Here is an 8,283-nt window from a genome sequence, read left to right on the forward strand (position 1 = left end):
TGGAGAAGGTGACAGTTACCTCTAAAACAGAGACATCATCAAAAACAATGAGAAAAGTGGAAAAATGAGGAAAATTAACATCACCAAAGGGACAAACAATTTGCTAGTAACAGACCCCAAAGAAATGGAGATCTACAAGTTACCAGAAAATAATTCAAAACAATTGTTTTAAGGAAGATATGTGACATTTCATAGGACATAGACAATTCAATGAAATCAGGAGAAACAATGCATGAGCAAACAAAAAGTTTAAAAATGAGAAAAAACTTATAAAACCAACTAAACAGAAATTACAGAGCTGAAGAATACAATGAATTAAAGAATATAATTGCTATCTCTAACTTTAACCCTTAAATTATTACAATGGATTAAAATCTAATGAGAAGCTTCAACAATAGAGTCACCAAGAGTTAATAGAAGGAAGAATATTCAAATTTGGGGACAGATCTCTTGATATTATCCAGACATGGGGAAAAATAGTAAGTATAATGAAAAAGAAGTAAACCTGTGTGAACTGTGGGACACTATCAAGGAAAGAGTATTCACATTATAGGAATCCCAAAAGGAGATGAGGGAGAAAGCAGGCAGAAAATTAATTTAAATATTTAATGGATGAAATTTCCCAAATCTGTGGAAAACTGTGGACATCTAAGTACATGAAGTCCAAATATCCCCAAACAGATTCAACCCAAATAACTCTTCATTTAAAAGTATTATAACCAGGCACTGAGAACTGAGAAATGCAGAATTTAGGAAGCATCGGTGTGCGGGGGGGGGGGGAACCTCATCATATACAAGGGAATACTGATGAAATCATCAGTAGATATCTCTGTAGGATCTTTTAGGCCAGAAGAAAGTGTATGTTGTACGCAAAGCACTCAAAGAGCATACCGTCAACCAAGAATCCCTTGTTCACCAAGTCACCCTTCAGAAATGAGATAGAAAGACTTCCCGTGACAAACAAAAACTGAAGGAATTCATTGCCATTAGACCTGCCTTAGAAGAAATGCTAAATGAGGGTCTTCAAGCTGAAACAAAAAGACATTAATTAGTACCGTGAAAACATATGACAACATAAAACTTACTGGTAAAGATACCCATATAATGCAAAACAGAGTGCTTGAATACTGCAATGATAAATTCTACTATATAGATCAAAAACAGAAATATATTAAAAAATCTGTATCTATAATATTTTATTAATGAATGAAAAGTACAAAAATATTTTAAGTAAGACATTAATAACAAAATGTGGAGGGTGCCAATTAATATGTAGAATTTTTCCATGGAATAGATGTTAAGATTTCAGTTTAGAAAGTTTTACTGTAAGACATATTATGAAAGCTTCTTGGTAATAATAAAACAGAAACATAATAACTACACAAGTAATAAAACAATAAAAGCACACTACTCCCAAAACATCAACTTACAAAGTAAAACAACAAGAGAGAAAGAAAAGAAATTACAAAAGAATCTGAAATCAATTCACAAAATGATGACATCTGTTAATAATTAAGATAAGTTTAGTTCAGTCGGTTCAGTCACTCAGTCGTGTCCGACTCTTTGCGACACCATGAATTGCAGCACGCCAGGCCTCCCTGTTCATCACCAACTCCTGGAATTCACCCAAACTCATGTGCATCGAGTCGGTGATGCCATCTAGCCATCTCATCCTCTGTCATCCCCTTCTCCTCCTGCCCCCAACCCTCCCAGCATCAGAGTCTTTTCCAATGAGTCAACTCTTTGCAGGAGGTGGCCAAACTATTGGAGTTTCAGCTTTCACATCAGTCCTTCCTAAAAACACTCAGGACTGATCTTTAGAATGGACTGATTGGATCTCCAAGTGACTCTCAAGAGTCTTCTCCAACACCACAGTTCAAAAGCATCAATTCTTCAGTGCTCAGATTTCTTCAAAGTCCAACTCTCACATCCATACATGACCACTGGAAAAACCCATAGCCTTGACTAGACGGACCTTTGTAGGCAAAGTAATGTCTCTGCTTTCCAATATTCTATCTAGGTTGGTCATAACTTTCCTTCCAAGGAGTAATTATCTTTTAATTTCAAGGCTGCAGTACCATCTGTGGTGATTTTGGAGCTCAAAAACATAAAGTCTGCCACTGTTTCTACTGTGTCCCCATCTATTTGCCATGAAGTGATGGGACCAGATGACATGATCTTCGTTTTCTGATGTTGAATTTTAAGCCAATTTTTTCACTCTCCTCTTTTACTTTCATCAAGAGGCTTTTTAGTTCCTCTTCACTTTCTGGTGTCATCTGCATATCTGAGGTTATTGATATTTCTCCTGGCAATCTTGATTCCAGCCTGGGCTTCTTCCAGCCCAGTGTTTCTCATGATGAACTCTGCATATAAGTTAAATAAGCAAGGTGACAATATATAGCCTTGACGTACTCCTTTTCCTATTTGGAACCATTCTGTTGTTTCGTGTCCAGTTCTAACTGTTGCTTCCTGACCTGCATACAGATTTCTGAAGAGGCAGGTCAGGTGGCCTGGTATTCTCATCTCTTTCAGAATTTTCCACAGTTTATTGTGATCCACACAGTCAAAGGCTTTGGCGTAGTCAATAAAGCAGAAATAGATGTTTTTCTGGAACTCGCTTGCTTTTTAATGATCCAGCGGATGTTGGCAATTTGATCGCTGGTTCCTCTGCCTTATCTAAAACTAGCTTGAACATCTGGAATTTCACGGTTCACATACTGTTGAAACCTGGCTTGGAGAATTTTAAGCATTACTTTACTAGTGTGTGAGATGAGTGCAATTGTGTGGTAGTTTGAGTATTCTTTGGCACTGCCTTTCTTTGGGATTGGAATGAAAACTGACCTTTTCCAGTCCTGTGGCCACTGCTGAGTTTTCCAAATTAGCTGGCATATTGAGTGCAGCACTTTCACAGCATCATCTTTCAGGATTTGAAAGAGCTCAACTGGAATTCCATCACCTCCACTAGCTTTGTTCATAGTGATGTTTTCTAAGGCCCACTTTACTTCACATTCCAGGGTGTCTGGCTCTAGATGAATGTGAGTAATCACACCATCATGATTATCTGGGTCATGAAGATCTTTTTTGTACAGTTCTTCTGTGTATTCTTACCATCTCTTCTTAATATCTTCTGCTTCTGTGAGGTCCATACCATTTCTGTCCTTTATTGAGCCCATCTTTGCATGAAATGTTCCCTTGGTATCTCTAATTTTCTTGAAGAGATCTCTAGTCTTTCCCACTTTATTGTTTTCCTCTATTTCTTTGCATTGATCACTGAGGAAGGCTTTCTTATCTCTCCTTGTTATTCTTTGGAACTCTGCATTCAGATGCTTATATCTTTCCTTTTCTCCTATGCTTTTAACTTCTCTTCTTTTCACAGCTATTTGTAAGCCCTCCCCAGAAAGTCATTTTGCTTTTTTGCATTTCTTTTCCATGGGGATGATCTTGATCCCTGTCTGCTCTACAATGTCACAAACCTTTGTCCATATTTCATCAGGCACTCTGTCTATCAGATCTAGTCCCTTAAATCTATTTCTCACTTCCACTGTATAATCATAAGGAATTTGACTTAGGTCATACCTGAATGGTCTAGTGGTTTTTCCTACTTTATTCAATTTAGTCTGAATTTGGCAATAAGGAGTTCATGATCTGAGCCACAGTCCGCTCCTGATCTTATTTTTGCTGACTATATAGAGCTTCTCTATCTTTGGCTGCAAAGAATATAATCAATCTGATTTTGGTGTTGACTATCTGGTGATGTCCATGTGTAGAGTCTTCTCTTGTGTTGTTGGAAGAGGGTGTTGCTATGACCAGTGTGTTCTCTTGGCAAAACTCTATTAGCCTTTGCCCTGCTTCATTCCATATTCCAAGGCCAAATTTGTCTGTTACACAGGTGTTTCTTGACTTCCTACTTTTCATTCCAGTCCCTATAATGAAAAGGACATCTCTTTTGGGTCTCAGTTCTAAAAGGTCTTGTAGGTCTTCATAGAACTGTTCAACTTCAGCTTCTTCAGCATTACTGGTTGGGGCATAGACTTGGGTTACTGTGATACTGAATGGTTTGCCTTGGAAATGAACAGAGATTATTCCATCATTTTTGAGATTGGGTCCAAGTACTGCATTTCGGACTCTTGTTGACCATGATGGCTACTTCATTTCTTCTGAGGGATTCCTGTCTACAGTAGTAGATATAATGGTCACCTGAGTTAAATTCACCCATTCCAGTTTATTTTCGTTTGCTGATTCCTAGAATGTCAACGTTCACCCTTGCCACCTCCTATTTGACCACTTCCAATTTGCCTTGATTCATGGACCTAACATTCCAGGTTCCTATGCAATATTGCTCTTTCAGCATCAGACCTTGCTTCTATCACCAGTCACATTCACAGCTGGGTATTGTTTTTACTTTGGCTCCATCCCTTCAATCTTTCTGGAGTTATTTCTCCACTGATCTCCTGTAGCTTATTGGGCACCTACTGACCCGGGGAGTTCCTCTTTCAGTATCCTATCATTTTGCCCTTTCATACTGTTCATGGGGTCCTCAAGGCAAGAATACTGAAGTGGTTTGCCATTCCCTTCTCCAGTGGACCACATTCTGTCAGACCTCTCCACCATGACCCGCCCATCTTGGGTGGCCCCACAGGGCATGGCTTAGTTTCATAGAGTTAGACAAGGCTGTGGTCTGTGTGATTAGATTGACTAGTTTTCTGTGATTATGGTTTCAGTGTGTCTGCCCTCTGATGCCTCTCACAACACCTACCATCTTACTTGGGTTTTTCTTATCTTCGACATGGGGTATTTCTTTACGGTGGCTACAGCAAAGCACAGCCGCTGCTCCTTACCTTGGATGAGGGGTATCTCCTCATGGCTGCCCCTCCTGATCTTGAAGGTAGAGTAGCTCCTCTCAGTCCTCCTGCGCCCATGCAGCCACTGCTCCTCGGGTGTGGGGTTGCTCCTCTCTACTTAATATAAGTAGACTAAATTTAATATAAGTAGACTTAATTTTATATAAGTAGACTAAATACATGAACCATGAACTTCCAGATGTTCAAGCTAGTTTTAGAAAAGGCAGAGGAACCAGAGATCAAATTGCCAACATCCGCTGGATCATGGAAAAAGCAAGAGAGTTCCCAAGAAACATCTATTTCTATGTTATTGACTATGCCAAATCCTTGGATATTGTGGATCACAATTAATTGTGGAAAATTCTGAAAGAGAAGGGACTATCAGACCGTCTGACCTGCCTCTTGAGAAATCTGCATGCAGATCAAGAAGCAAAATTATAACTGGACATAGAACAACAGACTGGTTCCAAATAGGAAAGGGAGTACACCAAGGCTGTATATTGTCACTCTTCTTATTTACCTTTGATATAGAGTACATCATGAGAAATGCTAAGCTGGAGGAAGCACAAGCTGGAATCAAGATAGCCAGGAGAAATATCAATAACCTCAGATATGCAGATGACACCACCCTAATAGCAGAAAGTGAATAAGAACTAAAGAGACTCTTGATGAAAGTGAAAGAGGAGAGTGAAAAAGTTGGCTTAAAGCTCACCATTCAGAAAACTAAGATCATGGCATCCAGTCCCATCACTTCATGGGCAAATAGATGGGGAAACAGTGGCTGACTTTATTTTTCTGGGTTCCAAATCACTGCAGATGGTGATTGCAGCCATGAAATTAAAAGACAGTTACTCCTTGGAAGGAAAGTTATGATCAATCTAGACAGCATATTAAAAAGCAGAGACCTTGCTTTGACAACGAAGGTCTGTTGTCATAGTCAAGGCTATTTTTTTTCCAATGGTCATGTATGGATGTGAGATTTGGACTATGAAGAAAGCTGAGCACCGAAGAATTGATGCCTTTGAACTGTGGTGTTGGAGAAGACTCTTGAGAGTCCCTTGGACTGCAAGGAGATCTAACCAGTCCATTCTAAAACCAATATACTATTGTAAAGTAATTAACCTCCAATTAAAATAAATAAATTTATATTAAAAAAAAAGAAAGGAAGCTATCGGTGACATTTCTAAGAAATCAGAGTTGTAAATGTCTGTCTTAATACATTCTGATAAGTTTTGTTATGTTTTTCATTTGTGTGTGTGTGTGTGTGTGTCACTCAGTCATGTTTGACTCTTTGTAACCCCATGGACTGTAGCTCCCAGGCTCCTCTGTCCATGGGATTCTTTAGACAGGAATAATGGAGTGGGTTGCAACTCCCTTCTTCAGGGGATCTTCCTGACCAAGGGATCATGAGGGTCTCCTGTAATTGCAGACAGTCTTTACCATCTGAGCCACCAATTGTTCTTAAATTATCTTTTAATTTTAATTATGTTTTCACATGTGAATCATTTATTTTTGTAATGTATTGCAAAATAGCCGTGTGTTTGTACATTTCTGAAATTTCTTTTTTGGTATTGATTTGTATTGTCATTCTGTTTTGGTCAGAGATTGTACATCATAGGATTTGAGTTGTTTTAAATTTGCTGAGACTTTTTCATTCCCCAGTGACAGCCTATCTTAGAAAACGTTATGTGCCCTTGAGTAGATTGCATATGTTACCCATTTTGAATGGGGTATTTTGCAGATATCTCCTTAAACTAGTTAGTTTATAGCATTATTGAGGTTTTCCATTTCCTAGTTCATCTTCTGCCTAGTTTTATATATATTACTGAACATAAGGCAATATAGCATCCAAATATTAGTGTTGGGTTTTTTGTTTCTCTTTTAAGTTCTCCTTTTGTAGATTTATTAATTTCTTTATTTTTGGCTATGCTGGATTCTCTAGTTGTGCTGAGCAGGGGATACTCTCGAGTTGTGGTATGCAGGTTTCTGTTTTGGTGGCTTTTCTTGTTGCAAAGCATGGACTCTAGCATGCTTGGGCTTCAGTGTCAGTTAATCGGTCATGTCCAACTCCATGGACTGTAGACCACCAGGCTCCTCTGACCATGGAATTCTCCAGGCAAGAATATGGGAGTGGGTAGCCATTCCTTTCTCCAGGGGTTCTTCTGGACCGAGGGATAAAACCCGAGTCTCCTGCACTGCAGGCAGATTCTTTACCATCTGAGCCACTAGAGAAGCCCCAAATTTATTTATTTATTTCCTTTTGGCTGCACTGGGTCTTTCTCTAGTTGCGGTGAGCAGAGGCTACTCTCTGCTTGTGGTGTGCAGGCTTCTCATATGGTAACCTCTCTTGTTGCGGAGCATGACCTCTGGGATGCTTGGGCTTTAGCAGTGCACCTTGTGGACTCTAGAGTGCAGGGTCAGTAGTTGTGGAGCACGGGCTTAGTTGCTCCGTGGCATGTAGGATCTTCCCTGACCAGGGTGTGAACCAGTGTCCTCTGCACTGGCAGTCAAACTGCTAACCGCTAGGCATATGGGAAGTCTCTTCTCCTTCAAGATCTTTTGCTTCGTGTGTTTTGATCTCTGATGTTAGGTGCATATATCTTTATAATTGATGTATACCAGCTTGGATTGGGAGTGCAGTGAGGCAGCAACTATCAGCACAAAGCTTCCCTACCCTGTTTGTTGGCAAGCCAGCACATGTGCACTCTTTAAGAACAGATTCTAAGCTTCTCTAGCCCTTCTATCTGTCTCAGCAGCCAAAAGGGCTTGTCTCCTCTGCATAAGACCTCAGGACTGGGATGTGCTGTCTATGGCTTCACTTACTTAATCCCCAGGGTAAGGGTCTGTCTCTGTTAACCTTCTCTTCCTTTCAGATCTATTCCAGGGGCAGAAGTCCCAAACCTATGTTTTTATCCATCTTACCCAGTTATATGGTAATCTTTATTATATCATTAGTTGTTAAAGAGTTTTTCCAGTTTCCAATTAGTTTCCTGTGTGAACTGTTCCACATGAAGACAAATTGTTGATATGTTTATGGGGGGAGGTGATTCACTGTCCTATTACTCCACCATCTTAATCCAATCCTGTACCATAAATTTAATTCCTACATCTTTAATAGGAAATGTTGTTATTTTCATTTACATTTGAAACATGTTATATTTAAAAATAGATCAAGTATATGTGAAGACTAAAATTATTGTGGAAATTTTCCTATGCATTTAAATGACAATTATTAACACAAATTGCATTTCACTCTATACAGCAATTATTTTTACTGCTTAACAATGTTAGCACATTCAACCTTTCATCAACCTCATGAGTTAGTTAATACCAATTGTGTGCATAGCACTGTTGTGTCCAACTCTGGGACCTCATGGACTGTAGCCCACCAGGTTCTTCTGTCCATGGAATTTTCCAGGCAAGGAAATAGAATGGGTTGCTA

This window comes from Capra hircus, chromosome 6 (assembly GCF_001704415.2).
Source record: "Capra hircus breed San Clemente chromosome 6, ASM170441v1, whole genome shotgun sequence".
NCBI classification, from domain to species: domain Eukaryota; kingdom Metazoa; phylum Chordata; class Mammalia; order Artiodactyla; family Bovidae; genus Capra; species Capra hircus.